Source organism: Balaenoptera acutorostrata, chromosome 14 (genome assembly GCF_949987535.1).
Source record: "Balaenoptera acutorostrata chromosome 14, mBalAcu1.1, whole genome shotgun sequence".
In the NCBI taxonomy this organism is placed as follows: domain Eukaryota; kingdom Metazoa; phylum Chordata; class Mammalia; order Artiodactyla; family Balaenopteridae; genus Balaenoptera; species Balaenoptera acutorostrata.
In genome coordinates this window covers 32,821,755-32,839,551 of record NC_080077.1, presented here as the reverse complement: position 1 = coordinate 32,839,551, position 17,797 = coordinate 32,821,755, and positions in this window count along the sequence as shown.

Below are 17,797 nucleotides of genomic sequence, written 5' to 3'. Positions count from 1 at the left end.
ATTAAAACTCAAACATCTGGCTCTAAAAGTTGTTATATAAAACACTGACCCTTAAAAGTATACGCCTTTAAGACTAGTTCAATTGACATTGATGTTTGGTTGACAATACCTTTACACTTCTTGTAAACCTTTTTATTCCTCCTACACAATTCATGCAGTCTGATTTTTGTGACAAAAACAATGCTTTGTCTTTCTAATCCTTTTCCTCTCCATATCAAGCCTTTTCAGCTATTTCTATCACCTTTCATTTCAGCCACTTCACAATCCTGATTGGTCATCCGAAAGTATTTCTTTAGTCCACTGGGCATAAACTTTAATTCAGGGTACTTAAAATAAGGGATAAAAGTTAAATAGGAGCTTAAATTCTCTTAGACCAGCAGTTCTAACCAGAAGCATGCTTCTGAATTTCTTGGGAAGCTTTGTGAAAATACACATGCCTAGATCACTTTCCTGGGGCGTCTGATCACGAGGTGGTCTGTGTATTCAGCAAAAGTTTCCCAAGTAATTCTAATACACACTCTTGGTTGAGAACCATTGTTTAATGTTGATTCTACCCTTTGTGGCTTCATTTATCATTTTTCTTGACTAAGGACAATTTGGGTGGTTTCACTTTGTGTCAGTCACTCATTGAACATTACAAGTCTGGCCCCACTACCTAAGAGTAAATGGGATTTCTAAGGAAGATAATATGGTAAGAGAAGAGTGGAGAGAGGAAGACCAAACTATGAAGAGTGCACACACTTCGACTTAGGACAGGAAAATGGCTCATGGCAAGAATTGATTGTGTGGAGTGGTTAGGATACAGGTAAGATCCCTGGAGTTTGAGAGTAGGCAATGGAAACACAGAGGCAGGTGAAGCCACAGTAAATCCACTCTTCCCTGGCCCCAGCTCAGGATGCCCACCATGCCTGCTCCATTCTCCAGAGTACGCACATCTTCACCCACAAGCCAAAGGGAGCAAAGAACTTGAACCAAGCACCCCATTCTACCCTCAGGTCCTTCAGACTCTCTCTTTTTTTTTTTTTTTTTAACATCTTTATTGAAGTATAATTGCTTTACAATGGTGTGTTAGTTTCTGCTTTATAACAAAGTGAATCAGTTATACATATACATATGTTTCCATATCTCTTCCCTCTTGCATCTCCCTCCCTCCCACCCTCCCTATCCCACCCCTCTAGGTGGTCACAAAGCACCGAGCTGATCTCCCTGTGCTATGCGGCTGCTTCCCACTAGCTATCTATTTTACATTTGGTAGTGTATATATGTCCATGACACTCTCTCATCCTGTCAGACTCTCTTTTTAATCCTTTGAATACAAAAGAGCTGATCCCACCCTCTATCCATAAAGTAATCCATAGATTTTAAGTCTTGGTATGGTGCAGGTCTTTGAAATACAAAGGACAGTTTATGATTACACAAGATCCAAACCTAATTCTGCCTAAATCCAACATCTGTACTGTCAAGCCTGATATTATACTGTCTCTCCTTAAGAAAATTTGGCGATGAAACCAGGAAAATAGGTGAATAGTTTAAAAAAAAAAAAAAAGGTTCTGGAAGATAAGAATGGCACAGGCAAGGTTTGAAGCCAGAGAGCAGGAGGCCAACAGAGAGACCATCTGTTAGATTGTTACTTTTGTTGGTTCTTCTCTCCTTTTAGACTGAAAGATTTCTGGAGATTAGGATCTCCCTCACCACATCTGATATTATACCCTGCACATTTTAAATGCTAAATAAATGTCTTCAGATGGTTGATGGTCTCAAACTGTGATCTCTTTAGAGGCCCACGGTTCAACAGGATATGAGAACTCTAGGGTTAAAAGTGATGAAAGGGTGGCAAGCATAGGACAGCGTGGTGAAAGACTGTGTGAAGAAGCTCAGTAATTATAACCTGGCATCAAAGGCATTGTGGTGGGTAAGACAGAGGCAAAGACTGGAAAATAGCTACATTCTTCACAGAGAACACATTGCACATGGCGACCATAGCGAGCACAGGAAGAATGTGGGTAAAATTTCCTGCTCTGTTCAGCTTCCTTGCTAGGCTAAGAATTCAGTGCATTTTTTTCTGCCACTTTAGCTATGTGCTATGGCCTGCTAGAAAAGGGGGATAGGTAAGTATTGACCTGAATCAGAGAGGTTGTGTTGTAGCCATTCCCCTCAAATGCAATGAGCCTCCCATTGTGACAATCTCTGTCTGGCATGACCTCATGTGGGAGACTACGGTACAGTCACAGGATGAGGCAGAGAGGTGAACAAAGGTAGAAAATAAAACTTCTGAGAACTGAAAGGTACAAAGGCAGTAGTGACTGTAGCTTATCCACAGATGTTGAGTAGAAGTGATCCAGATGTTTCAGTACCTCTTTGCTCTACTGAACACCAAGTGATTGAACAAAACCGCCGTAACTTATTATAAATTCCTAGAACTTATCTGGTTTAAAAACCTTTAAGCAAATCTCAATACAACTTGAAAGGGCTCAAGGCACTGGGCTGAGTTTCCTGGTCCTTTGCTGGCTGCCTGCTGGCATTCTCAGATCATATACATTGTCTGCTAATGCATACCCTGGGAATTAGTTCAATGATTTTTATGAGTTCTATCTTTCAGGTATAAATTTCTTAATTTTTTAAATCCCAAATAGCATTAGATATATAGGAGTAAATTCCTTACCCTTTAATACTTTGGTTCATTTAACTGGCCTGTATGACTACCTGGAAGAAATGGACAAATTCTTAGAAAAGTACAACCTTCCAAGACTGAACCAGGAAGAAATAGAAAATATGAACAGACCAACCACAAGTAATGAAACTGAAACTGTGATTAAAAATCTTCCAACAAGCAGAAGTCCAGGACCAGATGGCTTCACAGGTGAATTCTAGCAAACATTTAGAGAACAGCTAACACCCATTGTTCTCAAACTCTTCCAAAAAATTACAGAGGGAGGAACACTCCCAAACTCATTCTACAAGGCCACCATCACCCTGATACCAAAACCAGACAAAGGTATCACAAAAAAAGAAAATTACAGGCCAATATCACTGATGAACATAGACACAAAAATCCTCAACAGAATACTAGCAAACTAAATCCAACAACACATTAAAAAGATCATTTTTTAAAAGTCCAAAATTAATCATTGTGGAAGTCTTGGGTGTATGAGTATTTCAAGGGCATATAGTATTTCAAGCTGATGAACTCACGCATCATAAGTGCATCTGCATGGCTTCTGAAGATGCTATGTGCTTTCTCCTCCCCGGAGACTCTCCTTTACCCTTTCAAATATGCTGAAGTCTTCTTTGTTACAATACCCTTTGTTCTAATGAAAAGAAGCTACTCACTCATTGGCTCAGGAGACCCTTTACTCACAATAGCTGGTATTGAACCTAGACACAGTGATGCTTATTTGGCAGTAGCCTGAATTTAAATAAAAAGAGAAATTAACCAAATCAAATCATGTTTGAGCTGCCAGTTTTCAAAAGATTGATATGACTATCTTTGCATTTAATTCTTGGCTTTAAGACATACAATTAAGGAGGCCTGGAATACATCTAAAAAGAGAGGTACCTAGCCCTTTATGATTGTAAACTGTACTTTGGAGTAGCGCTTCCTGCAAGTGAAAGGGCTCCTCTAGCCCCCAGTCTTTCTTCAAGGAAGATTGTCCTGCCAGAAGGATACACCAGCGCCACAATCCCTCCTGTACTTGAGGCTTTGTCCCAATCACTCCTTTGTACCTGCCTATGAGAAGTACAGCCTTCCTCTCCATGGCCCTTATTCCCTAAGACTATAGAGGTTATCTCTCATTGTTTCCTTATTCCTAAAACCTGCTTAAAGATGGGTGGACTAATTATTATCTCGATTGCATTATCTTGAATGGGGAGAGAATAATTTATAACTCTTGGAACTAAAACATTCTTATAATCAGTTCTTTCTAATCAGTATAGCTTTGCCAATAATTCATTTCAAAGCAATACTTTCTGGAAGAAAACAAATTCACGATGGTTCCCACTTCTAAAGTAACAATAATATTGTTTGGGAAAATTTTATGTTGTTCTGATAGAGATATTCAGGAACAAGCATTGGCCAAGCATAAAAGGTAGAGGGGAATTTCAGGCAGAAGAAACAATAGACGCAGAGGTAAACAGAGGTTCAACAGTTTGCCATTAATAGGAAGCTAAAAGAAGTTTGAAATGGATGATGAAGTACCATAAAATATATACCTAAGAGTCATGAGAAAGAGGACAGAGAGGTAAGGCAAGGGCAAAATGATTTTTAAAAATCTGTTTTTTATGTTTAGGGGCTTAAATTTTATTCTAAAATTTGTAAGAGTTACTGAAAAATTTTACTCAATGGCTGACATGGTCAAAGTTTGAATTTTAGAACCGTTAGTCTGGCAGCGGTGAGAAGAGTGACTTGGAGGGCATCAGATTGGAGACAGAGAGACAAGTGTGACCTAGGGGAAGTTAATTGATCCCTCTGAGCCTCAGTTTCCACATCTGTGGAGTGGAGAGTAATAGAACCTATTTCATTTGTGGCATAAATGAAACGGCACATGTAAAGTATAATGTGTCTGAGATTTGGGAAGCAATCGATAAAAGATTGTTATTATAAAGCTACCTAGACGGGGTTGGGGTGGAGGGTTGAGGTGGAGTTGGAAGGAGTTAGCAGGAAGGAAGGGAAAGGATTTATTTGTTTATTCATTTAAGAAATATTTCTTGAGTGTCTGTTCTGTGTTAGGCACAGTACAAAACAATGGGGTACACTTATTATCTGATAGAATAACCATTAATAATGCCATACACGCCTTGTATCTTAGCCAAAGTTACTAAGCTACCAACTGCAAAGGGGCACTTGTATTGAAAATAGTATATGACTCACATTTTGAAGGTTTTTTTCTATTGTATAGTTAGAAATGAAGAAGAAACTCTAAAAATTATCCCTTCATTAATAAATTCTTTAATCCCATATTCTTTGTCAACCTCTTCTATCAGTGATTTCTTTGTAATATCTATTCACATTGTCTCTTTTGTGAGTGAAAATCAAAGATGAGCACTTGTGCAATGCCTGGAAACTGACACGCACGACATCAATTATTTCTTACACTGATTTGGCAGTTGAACAATAAAAGTGAAATGTACCCTTTAGATGAAAATTTGCTCTGCATTTTATGTAGACAGTTCAATATTATATCCTTATTTTTTCTAGATCCACAAAGTAAACAGATTTTTTTTATGCCATAGACTATACAGATCTTTGTCCTGTAAAACTTTTGTTCTAAACAACTAAGATCCAGAATTGAATAAAAGGTTTTTACAATGTTGTATATTGTTGTATTATTAAAACATATTTCAAGAAAGCTAAGATAGTATCCGTATGAGATGAAATGAAATAAACCTACAAGGTTACTATATATTTATACATAAACTTTACCTAAGGATATTTATAAATCCACAAAGTAATAACACAGGTATGTTACCTTTACTGACTTCTTAATGTTAGTTTTTAAACAAGGCAGTTGAATCTTTTTTGACACTTGAATATCCTAAGAAAATTTTACTCTTTTTTTCTTCCAGAGATTTTTCTCACATCATTAGGTTTAAAGACTAGATCTACCCATCCCAAAGATTACCTAATTAATTTCCTCTAGTACTTTAAAGCAGAGTCATTGCTACCAAAATCAATCTCTACAGCCTCACAGTTTTCATTCTTCAAATAATTTTCCTCTTGCTACCTCTTTTTCTAATAACAGAATTCCTTCTACAGTATATCACTTCTTCCCCAGGGCTACCATTATCTCGTTTGTCAAAAACTCATGATGCTTAATGGAATAATTTGGTAAAGAAAAACCACATTACATCAAAACAGAAGTCAGTCCAACATCTTCCTAGACCAAGTATAGGAGGTCTATAGTATAGACCTCCTATATCCAGAATAATATCCAGGATAATAAGCAATTTTAAATAATTACATTTAAAGGGTGTTGTTATTTATTAGACATTTACCAGAGGAGCAAAAATAACTAATACATATGAGCTATCAATAAATGTTTATGCATTTTTGAGCAGCTTTAACTAGAACTTACACGACTAAAAACTTTAGAAAAAAATAAATCCTTCCTGGGAAAAGTGTGCAACAGTTTGAATCATCAAAAAGAAGGTGGAAAAGATAAGGAACATTTGAGGATATAATCCTATGTGACAAAATACCATAGCCTTAATTTACCCATCTCCGTTTAAGTCTCTTCAGAACTTTAAAGAGGATTAAATTTATTTTTGTTCAAAAAGAGATTTTAAAACATTTTTAACTTTCAGAAATATCTTAATCATTCCTAGTGTTTCTTACAAAGAATTAATTAAGAAATGCAGCCTGTATAAGCCTTCCATTATATTTATAGGTTACCATTATTAAATATAGAGATACCAACTCTTCATAATATGTAGTAGAAGGCTGTGATCATCTTAATCAACATGCTTGTTTATAAGTAAAATTTTAAAAGCAGTGTATAAATGTGTCCCAATTTAAATTTGGTCTAGTTTCAATGTTCATTTTGGTAGTTTTAAACAAAAGTTCATACTAAAAGAAAAGTAAGATTTTTACAAATGTAAGAACCTGTTTGGGAACATTTCTTTTTAGCTACATTGTCTAGGAATAGATTTGCATGCAAATATGTTTAACTAAACTTGAACTATAGAATGGAGGGAATATAAGTTGGGGAGAAAAAAAGTACGCAAAATGCCTATAGACATGTAAAAGTAATCCTATTTAGTTAGAAATACCTACACTGTAACATCAATTGTGGTACCGGCTAAGTCCTTCCTTCTTTTAAAATGAGAAGGAACAGATATTTCAGTAGATTAAATAGCACACATACTAAAAGGAGGCTAAATTTATGCAGCAACCTGCTTTATTCCTTAAAATTCTATCTTGAAGACACAGAGTTGTTTTATAATAACTCTAAAACAGTGGTGTTTGGGGAGCTTAGTCTGAAGGAAAGTAACAAGAGTAAAGAATACATATGTGTGTGTGTGTATACACACACATACGTTTACACATATACATATTTTTACATTATATATTAAAATTGTTAGAAGTATATATATGTGTGTATACACACACACACACACACACACACACACACACACACACACTTGTAGAGTCAGGGTAGGGTAGGACATTTAAGAGATAGAGAATTTAATTTTTCCAGGAGAAAAAAAAAAAGATATTAAGGTTGCGTCTTTAAGTTACATCAGCACACATCAGCATGTGTTGGCAGTGGCGTGATGGCTCTCAGAAAGATATGTCTTAATCCCTGGGAACTGTGAGTGTGACTTTATTTGGAAAAAGGGCCTTTGCAGATGTAATTAAGGATCTTGAGATGAAGAGATCATCCCAAATTACCCAGGTGAGCTCGAAATCCAGTGGCAAGTGTTTTCCTAAAAGACACACAGAGGAGAATACAGTCACAGAGGAGAGGACCATATGAAGGTAGAGGCAGAGATAAGAGTGATGAAGCCGCAAGCCAATGAAAGCTGACAGCTACCAGGAGCTGGAAGAGCCAAGGAATAGAATTTAGAATCTAGAGCTTCAGGCAGGAGAACAGCCCTGCTAACACCTTGTTATTGGACTTCTGTCCTCCAGAACTGTGAGAGAATAAATGTCTGTTGTTTTTAAGCCACCCCATTTGTGGTAATTTGCTATAGAGGCCACAGGAAACTAATACAATATGTATATGTATTGTGTGTGTGTGTATGTATACATATACATGTAAATATATAAGTACATACATTCATATGCGTACGCTCATGTATTAAGACACTACTAGTACACCTACATACATACCACGCCACATATCACATGAGAGTCTATGAGGCGAGGTGAAGTTACCTGTGTCATACCATGTCTTAAAGCCGAGTTTAGCCTCTGCTAGCCGTAGAATACAGTTAATGTGCCGAGGACCATGCTAAGTCCTTCGGAAGGAACAGTGACCTTCTCTACTCAAGGAACATCCCGGGGGTGAACACACACAAGTAATCCCTTTAAATGCATTACGATGACACTTGCGAAGCTTGCATGTTGGGAGGCTGAAGAGCTGCTAAATTTCAGTGTAGGAGGGGCAGGAGTGGAGATCACAGTAAGTTTTCCAGAGGAAGAAACTTCTAAGTTTAGTGAAGCCAGAAAGGTGAGTCAGCGTGGTGGTGGTAGCAGCAGAATGGCAGGGTGGTGGTGGTGGGGGGGAACCTAGGGGAAGGACAGAGAGGAGGAGGGTTCAGGCTGAGGGAACAAAATGTGTATGAAAGAAGTTCTGTAAGGCTGCAGTGGGAAAGAGGCAAGAGATGAGACGGAGGGCGTTGGCAGAGACCAGAGAATGGCGTCTTGTAAGTTATTCTAAGGAGTTTATGCTTTACCATGAGGGCACTGGGGGCCACTGGAGGGTTTTAAGCCGGAGAAGGACATAAGAACATTTAGAAAAATCACCATCTGTGGTGTGAACTAATGTTGGGAAAAGTTGGAGCCAGAGATACTTTTTTATCCGGCTACCGCAGCAGCCCAGGCAAAAGATGATGGTGTTGTGGATGAGAGGACCAATACAGGGATGAACAGGCAATTGGCACTTGGGTGAATATGGGTTAGAAGAATAGAACAGAGATATCTGGGTGTCTAACCTGAGTAATTGGGTGGGTAGTGGGGTCATTTCCAAAACCTGGCATGAAAGCCAAGGGGCAGATGTTGGAGGAGGAGATGAGTTCAGAGCTAAAATGTGTGACGGCCACCCCAATGGAGATTCCAAGGCAATTGGATATGTGGGATGGGAACTCAGACTACAGATTATCTGGGTTAGAGATACAGACTCAGGAGTCATTAACACACAGATGATCGTGGAAGATATAGGAACAATTGCAAGATCCCAGGCGAGCAGGTGCAGTAAGAATTTGAAGGCACACAGGACAGAACTCTCAGGAATACCATGTTGTAGAGATAGAGGAAGAGGAAGCCTCAAAGGTGACAGAGGAGGAACCAAAGAAACAGGAGAAAAAACACACAAGCATAGGTTGCAGAGACCCAGAGGCAACAGTATTTTATGAAGATGGGAGTGGCCAGCAATGGTAAATGCCCCAGATAGTGTTATAATGACTCAATTTTCAAGTGCATTTATCAATAAGGAGGTGATTAGTGACCTTAGTGAGACACATTACAAACAGAGCCGAGGAGACAAAAGCTGGATTTCAGTAGCTTGAGGTGTGGTGGGTGGAAAGGTAAAATGGTGGCGGTAGCAGCAAATGTGGTCAGTTCTTATAAGTGATTTAGCTGTGAAGGGAAGGAAACAGAAAATGGGGCATCTGAAAATTTGCTTCCTTTTTAAGATGAAAGAGGTTTTAGATGCCGATGGTCAGAGCCATCTTTATTTTAATTTTATTTATTTATTTATTTTTCGCTTATAGGTGGAATCTTTTTTTTTTTTAACATGAGCCATCTTTATTTTTTTAATCTATATACCTGGCATTCATATAGATTTTAGAATGTTAGAATAATTCTAAAATTGAAAGGAATCTTAAAGGTAAGTTAAATTCTTGCCTAATAGGAGCATCCTTCCTATAAAGGCCTCTTTAGAAGATCATCCAGACTCTGCTTGGACACTTTCTGTGGTAGGGAACTCACTACTTCGTAAAGGCTCTGGTTGCATTGCTGGACAGCTCCACCACTTAAAAAGTACCTTCTTAAAATGACACAGATATGCTTTGCTCTGATATGGAGAACACTTAATTCCAGTTCTGCCCTCTTGGCACCATGTGTAAATATAACTATTGCATGTCCTTAGTTTTTCCAGTCTGTCAACCCTCCCCATCACCCTGGTTGCTCTCCTCTGGGTGAATTCTACTTTATAAATTTCTACTTTAAAGAGTAGTGCATCCAATTAAATAATTAAAAGCAACTTTTCAACTGTCATCTTGTCGATGTTGGATACATCAGGACTGTACTGCCTATGATCTGAGTTTCTGTTAACACAGCGTGAGTCTGTTGTCAAATAAACAGTTAAGAAAAAAAAAAAGCTACACTTTGCCCCTTATCCTGTCAGGCATGATACTGCATTCACTGATTCTCCTGCAAAGGAACATTCGGATGATCCTCTTGAGAGAGCTGATTGCCATCCTCACAATGACCTAGCTATCATCTTTTCAAAAATGCCGTAGCCAAGCTGGCTTTTAATAGCATCCTTATCATGACACTAAGTGGTCAACTAGGCCACCCAAATAGTGCTTCGAAAGGACCAAAGCCTAATCTTGTCTTTTTCTTGGATACCTGTACCCTCAGTGTTATTGCACAGAAGGTCAAGGAATCACCTAACCTGTCATTAAAATACAGTGCACAGGCAATAAATATTTTTCAATGTGCTTTCCATTAAATACTTTATGACCTTTTTGTAGAAATAAAATAAAGCTTTTCAATACAGTGGCTTTCTTAGAATTTAAATGTTAAGGCCTTTTGAGTTAAGCACCATTTTCCCAGGAAAGCATCATGATGTGTAATGGAAAGTACCTATAGTAAATTCTGTGGAAACTTGCATGTTCTTCAGGAGCCCATATATTTGATCATTTTGATTTTTCATTCTTTTATTTATTCAGCAAATATGTAATGAGTGCCTCCATGTGCCGAGTACTGTGCTAAGTCCCGGGGAGAGAGCAATCAACCAAATCCATGAGATTGCTGCCCTCAGAGGGTGTACATCCTATGGAGACATGAGCATTATTACCCAAGTTAACACGCAAAGAGCGCTGTTTTAGGAACTAGGATGGAGCAGGGTGATGCCTAATTTAGTTTGAAGAGTCAGAAAAGTGACTTTATGCTGAAAAGGATGAGTAGGTGTTTGGGTTTTTTTCTTGTTGTTTATTTGTTTGTTTCCAGAGAAAGTGGGGGAAGAACACTCCAGGCAGAAAGAACATAAAAACGTTCTATGTGAAGTTCCCAGAACTGTTTTTTGGTTGTTGTCATTTTGTTTTGTTTTTTTGTTTGTGTTCCTTCCAGTTTTAGTGAGATATAATTGACATACAGCACTGATGTACAGCATAATGATTTGACTTCCATACATCATGAAATGATTACCACAGTAAGTTTAGTGAACATCTGTTATCTCGTGTAGATACAAAATTAAAGAATTAGAAAACATTTTTTTCTTGTGAAGAGAAACAGGATTTACTCTCTTAACTTTTATATATAGCATACAGCAGTATTAATTACATTTGTCATGTTGTAGATTACATCCCTAGTACTTATTTATCTTGTAACTAGAAGTTTGTACCTTTTGACCACCTTCATCTGATTCTTTCTTCCCCCATCCCCACCTCTGATAACCGTAAATCTCACCTCTTTTTCTATGAATTTGTTTGTTTGAAGTTCCTGGAGCCGTTTTAAGCCTTAATTTTTCCCTGTGGCATAAAGATGACTGAGACACCATGGTTTGATCTGTGCAAGTGTGAGACATATCTATAAATTAGTTAGTGAATAAATTTTGCAGGTGTTAAAAAATAGATTCTTTGGCATGCAAATAAACCCAGCCTCCTCAATCATATGTATAAAAGGAGGACATTTTCTGAAGATGCCAGCTCTTTCAAGGACGATATCAATATTTTTTCATCTGCTAGGAACTGGCACTGTTTTTTTCCGTTCAGGCTTACTTCGTTAAACAGCAGGAAATGCTCTGAGTCAGAAGTCCCCTCCAGGTTAGCATTTGGGGGATCTTTTTCTAAAAAAATTCAGCATTATTGAGGTACAATGGACAAATAAAATTGTAAAATATTTAAAGTGTATGCTGTGGTGGTTTGATATACACATACATTGTGAAAGAACTCCCTTCATCTAGTTAATTAACATATCCATCACTTCACATATTTCTATATATGTATACACACACACACACACACACACACACACACACATATATATGGTGAGGACATTTAAGTTCTACTCTCTTTGACAATTTCAATTATACAACACAGTTGTCAACTATATTCACCATGTTTTACGTTAGATCCTCAGACCTTATCATCAAAAAGACACGAGATAAGTGTCGGCAAGGATGTGGAGAAAAGGGAACACTTTTTTGGTGGGAATGTAAATTGGTGCAGCCACTGTGGAAGACAATATGGAGGTTCCTCAAAAAGTTAGAAATATGGGAACTCCCTGGTGGTCCAGTGGTTAGAACTTGGTGATATCACTGCCATGGGCCCGGGTTCGATCCCTGGTCAGGGTACTAAGATCCTGTAAGCCACGTGGCACAGCCAAAAAAAAAAAAAAAAATTAGAAATAGAACTATCATAAAATCCAGCACTCCCTCTTCTGGGTATATATCCCCTCCCCAAAAAGAATGAAAACAGAATATCAAAGAGATATCTGTACTTCCCCTTTCATTGCACCATTATTCACAATAGCCAAGATGGAAATAATCTAAGCATCCATCAATGGATGAATGGATAAAGAAGATGTGATGTATATACACAGTGTAATATTCAGCCATGAGAAAGAAGGAAACCTTCCCGTTTGTGACAACATGGATGGACATTAAGGGCATTATGCTAAGTGAAATAAGCCAGAGAGACAAAGACAAATAGTGCATGGTACCATTTATATATGGAATCTAAAAAACAAAACAAAACTTAAACTTATAGAAACAGAGAGTAGAAAAATGGTTGTCAGGAACTATAGCATGGGGGAAATGGGAAAGGTTAGTAAAAGGGTACCAACTTTCAGCTGTAAGGTAGGAGATACTTAAAGATGCCTTAGAACTTGTGAGCAGTCAAAACAGAATTAATAATATTTGCAGTTTTTCTAAGGAAATACGTCCATTGTATTTTCAATCCCTCTTTCATTGGTGGTTAAGCTTATGCTGAGCTATATACATTCCATTCTGTCAATATGAAAGATAGAGATTTTTGAGGAAGACAATAGAAATGGAAAGCTGATTCAATTTAAAAAAAAAAAAACTGAGAGAAGTTTCCCATCTGTATTTTCATTGTTAATTTCATGTAAAAGCACCACTCTACTTCAAATAATACCTGATGGCTGATCTTTCAGAGAGCATCTCAGGAAAGATTCACTGAATAGACATTCTCTGGCCAAAGTCTGAATAGTTTGAGATCTGTCTTCAAGACCCACCAATGTGAAGTGGTATCACAGGGCTAGGGTGACTAGTTGTCTCAGTTTTCCCAGGACACTTCCGGTTTTAGCATAAGGAGTCCTATGTGCTAGGAAACCCCTCAGTCCTGGACAACCTGGGACAGTTGGTCACTCAGACTGTACTCAGACATGCCAAAATAGACATGGTATTCTTCACAGAAAGTAATTAAAAGTAACTAAAGACATGTTGACTATTTGCAGGGGCAGGGTAAGTAGGTTAATTAAAAGGGAAGTTTTTAAGAGAAGAGATTTGTAAGAGAGCCTCAAGGATGCATTGTACAACATGGGGAATATAGCCAATATTTTGTAATAACTGTAAATGGAAAGTAACGTTTCAAAATTGTATTAAAATTTTTTAATTTTTTTAAAAAGAGAAGAGATTTATATAAAACTGGCATTCATAGGCCATGAAGATCCCAGTACCGTGGGACAACTTGGGAAGTAAAGCGTGTGCACAGACACACACACACACACACACCCTTACCTCCACCCCATCCTATGGACAGTTATGCTGCCTGTGACCAAAATTCTGTAGGGCTGCTATTGATGATTGTGTAAATTAGTTGGGAACTTTTTCAACAAGGAAATTTTAGCTAAGACTTTTAGCCAAATTTGGGAGGTGGAATTAACATTTTCACCTCTTTGTGTAGCATACCTGAATAAAACAAATCTGTTTCATACATCAGTTTTAGCTGGTAATGTTACATGCTCATTGTGTCAAAAGCCATAAAGCCTCTGAACATACATCAGAATCTGAGTGTTAGGTTTTGCTTCCCTGCAGTCCTGGGTTTCGGGGGCCTTTTGGGGGATACATTCATATATTACTCTAATGAGTGGCTGTGAAACAGCTGCCTTCCTTGTCCTGCCTTTGGGAGATGATTATGCTCTAAGTTCTATGCCAAGAATGCTCTGGATATCCTGATGGAGCACTTTGCCAAGGCAGCCATTCCCTCTGTCAGCTCACATGAACACAAACCTTCAGATTGAGAGTCTGACCAGCTTATCTGTACGGAGAAGTGGTTGGGAAAAGGTAAAAGTGATTAGTAGAAAATGTCTGCTAAAATGAGATATTTTAATTGGGTCACTGAGCTTAGGTAATAACCAGAAGTGGGTTCTTTTCTTTATAGACAAATGAACATGACAGAACAAATATGGTGATGCCAGTATGGTTTTAGGTTTCAGCTTTCAGGGTGAAGCAACATCATCATTCCAAGGGGCAGTTGACCTTGATTTTCTGTAATCTACACACTTCCCCTTGTTCTTTCTTCTGTCTTCCCTAGGGACATATTGTGGCTTACCTAGTGATGGAATGAACCAGACTGAAGAAGGTTGGAACTAGGAGTCTAGTGAGACACAAATGAACAAGCAAAGGGTAGGCACAAGCCCATGAGACCAATATCTGGAGTGGGTGATTCAAAGGACAGGTTGATAGGGACCTGAATTTATAGGTAAGTCCCAAACTAGAAGGTCCAGCTATAAGAAATATTCAGGAGGTAAGGGAGACAACACACGTGGGCAGGATGTGTAATCTATGAGCTCTTAAGGAAGAGGAAATAGATGAAGGTGCTGGAAGGCAGGTGGTTGGCATTGGAATCCAGTCATGAAGAATCCAGCATTCATTGGCAGGAAATCCAGATAAACACAGTCACCAGGCAACCAGGTTGGAATTCTATCTCAAAGTGGCAAGGAAAGAGATCAGTTACTAGGAAACCAGTGTACCTAATTCAGAGAGGGATCTGCTTTCTCCAATGGAACAGCAGAGATTATGTACTCTACTCTCATTTCTATGTTGTATGGCCAAGGAAGAAGGCGTTTAAACCAAAATCCTTGACATGAAAAAAAAAAAAACCCATAAGGGCCTCCTCGTAAAAAAATTCATTAAGAAAACAAATCAGGGGCTTCCCTGGTGGCGCAGTGGTTGAGAATCTGCCTGCCAATGCAGGGGACACGGGTTCAAGCCCTGGTCTGGGAAGATCCCACATGCCGCGGAGCAACTGGGCCCGTGAGCCACAATTACTGAGTCTGCGCGTCTGGGGCCTGTGGTCCACAACAAGAGAGGGTGCGATAGTGAGAGGCCCGCTCACTGCGATGAAGAGTGGCCCGCGCTTGCCACAACTAGAGAAAGCCCTCCCACAGAAACGAAGACCCAACACAGCCATAAATAAATAAATTAAAAAGAAAGAAAACATCAATTTATTAGCTCTCCTTGTTTAGCTAATTGTATGAATCAAATGTTTAATTGGTACACATTGTAAACTTTCAAAAGAGTTAAGAAATACAACCCTTTATCCCTGAGTAGCAGCTATTCATTATGAAAATGGCCTCACCTCTAATTGGTTGTCATGCGTTGGCTGCTGAGATACAGAGCTCTACACCATGCAATTTTGATCTGGGGTCTATATAATCAGTCCTCCTGGTTGTCAAAGCAAAATCTCCAGAGATTTATTCCAGCAATCTAAGAAATATGAAAGTCCTATAGCACATAATTGAATATTTTATAGAAAGTTCTCTCTGGATTTTTTTCACATGTACTCACTGTCCAACTGAAACTCATTTGCAGGTTATAAATACAAAACTAAGAGCAAAATTCAATAGTGGAATAAAGAAAAAGAAGTTCATTGTAAATCCATAGTTGAGGTGTTGAATATATATGTACCTTATAGAGCAAGGAAATGCAGTTTTCACCTTGTACCTTGTTTTTAATTATCTACAACAGTTCCCAGCCTTAATTTTGGTCAATAATTTTAAACATTCATATTCTTTAATGGCTAAATATTTTAGCTCTATGATGTATATATAGTACTAGAGAGAAAGAACTATTAGTTATAATAAATGCTACCACTTTGGGTTTTCCTCTCAATTTCACTCTATGCCAGCGGCTCTTGAACTTTGATCTCTGGACCAGAAACAACAGCATCACCCGGGAACTGCTCAGAAAAACGAATCTGGGGTCCAGCTCCAGACCTACAACCAAAAACTCTGGAAGCAGGGCTAAGCAATCTGTTTACCAAGCCCTCCAGGTCCAGGCGATTCAATGGACATTTAAGTTTGAGAACCACCACTCTCTACCAGGTGGGCGGCTTCCAAATCTACATCTGTTCCCAAATACCAGAGGAGTGGAGACTTAGAGAGACGGCACAACCCAAAAACACATCGAAAACCAAGTGTTTCATCTCCTTGGCATATTGGTTCCTCTTTTCGTATTTTCTACCTTAGCTAATTAGATCTGCCCCGTTACCCAGTTTATTAGTCATCGATTGCTACGTAACAGATTCCCCAACCTTAGCAGCTGGAGACAACAAACACTTATTCTCCAACACAGTTTCTGAGGGTCACGATTCTGGAAATGGCTTAACTTCATGGTTCAGGCTCAGGATCTCTCAGAGCTTGTGGTCAAGCTGGGGCCATAGCCATATGAAGGCTCCTTTGGGTTGGAGATATGACTTCCAAGCTCACTCACACAGCTATTGTCAAAAGGCCTCAGTTCCTCAGCATGTGGCTTTATCCATAGGGCTGCTCACTAGACGTTCTCAGAGCAAATATCTGAGAACGAGCAACCAAGACAGAAGTCACAGTGAATTTATAACCGAATACTGAAAGTCACACACCATTACTTCTGCCATATTGTATTGGTCAAAGAGACCAATCCTGGTGCAGTCTGATAGGGGACTACACAAACATGGGAATGCCAGGAGGTATGGACCATGGGGAGTCATCCTGAAGACTGGATACCACAACCACAAGAAACACCAGGATATTTTCAACTCTCTTACTCTCACTGCCATATACAACTCATAGCCAAGACTCATCAATTATACATTCAATATCTGCCATGCCTATCTTCTTCTTTAGAGTCCAGTTACCCCTGCCCTATTTCCCTTTTCTTGCCATCTTGCCTCAAGTCTGTAGCCTCTAGAAATTCCCTTTCACGGCTGGGTGACATTTCTAAAATATAAGTCACATCTGCTCAAAAACCGTCAAAACCTCTCTGTTGCCTATGGAATAAAGTATATAATCCTTAACATGGCATTTAAAATCCTCATCTTTTAACTTTAATTCATCTTCCCAAACCCATTTCCCACTCTGACTCTCCATCATCCTGTCCTCCTGCCAATGATTGCATAGCACCCCTAAGTTTCTATTCCTGGAAGAGCTCCTTTGCTGTGATTCTATTCACCTAGAATATACTCCTTCTACTCCAAAACCCAGACCAAATGCTATCTTTCCTGGTACCCTGGTCAGAATGGACTGTGTTCTTCCCGTACTATTTCATTATACTTTAAATACAGAATTAGTTGCAATTGTAATTAGTTTTTTAGGAGTCTCTATCTCACAAATAGATTTTAATCACACCAGGGTTAGGTGTTTTATTTTAGTCATCTTTGTAATTATCAATAAAATACAATACAATATCAAGGTCTGCTGAATTATAACATACAGTTTCAACAGGCCTTTGCATATGGGAAATGATTCACTCTATTCTCAAAAATGCAAAGGGGAGATATTAAGTATGACTTTGAAATAATCATGACTGTTCCTCTGAAGAATAATCCTTCTTACAAGCTTCCAACTGGAAAAACTGCCTATCGTGTCCAGGCTATATTACCATTTGAAAGACTTTTCCTAAGGACCAATGGA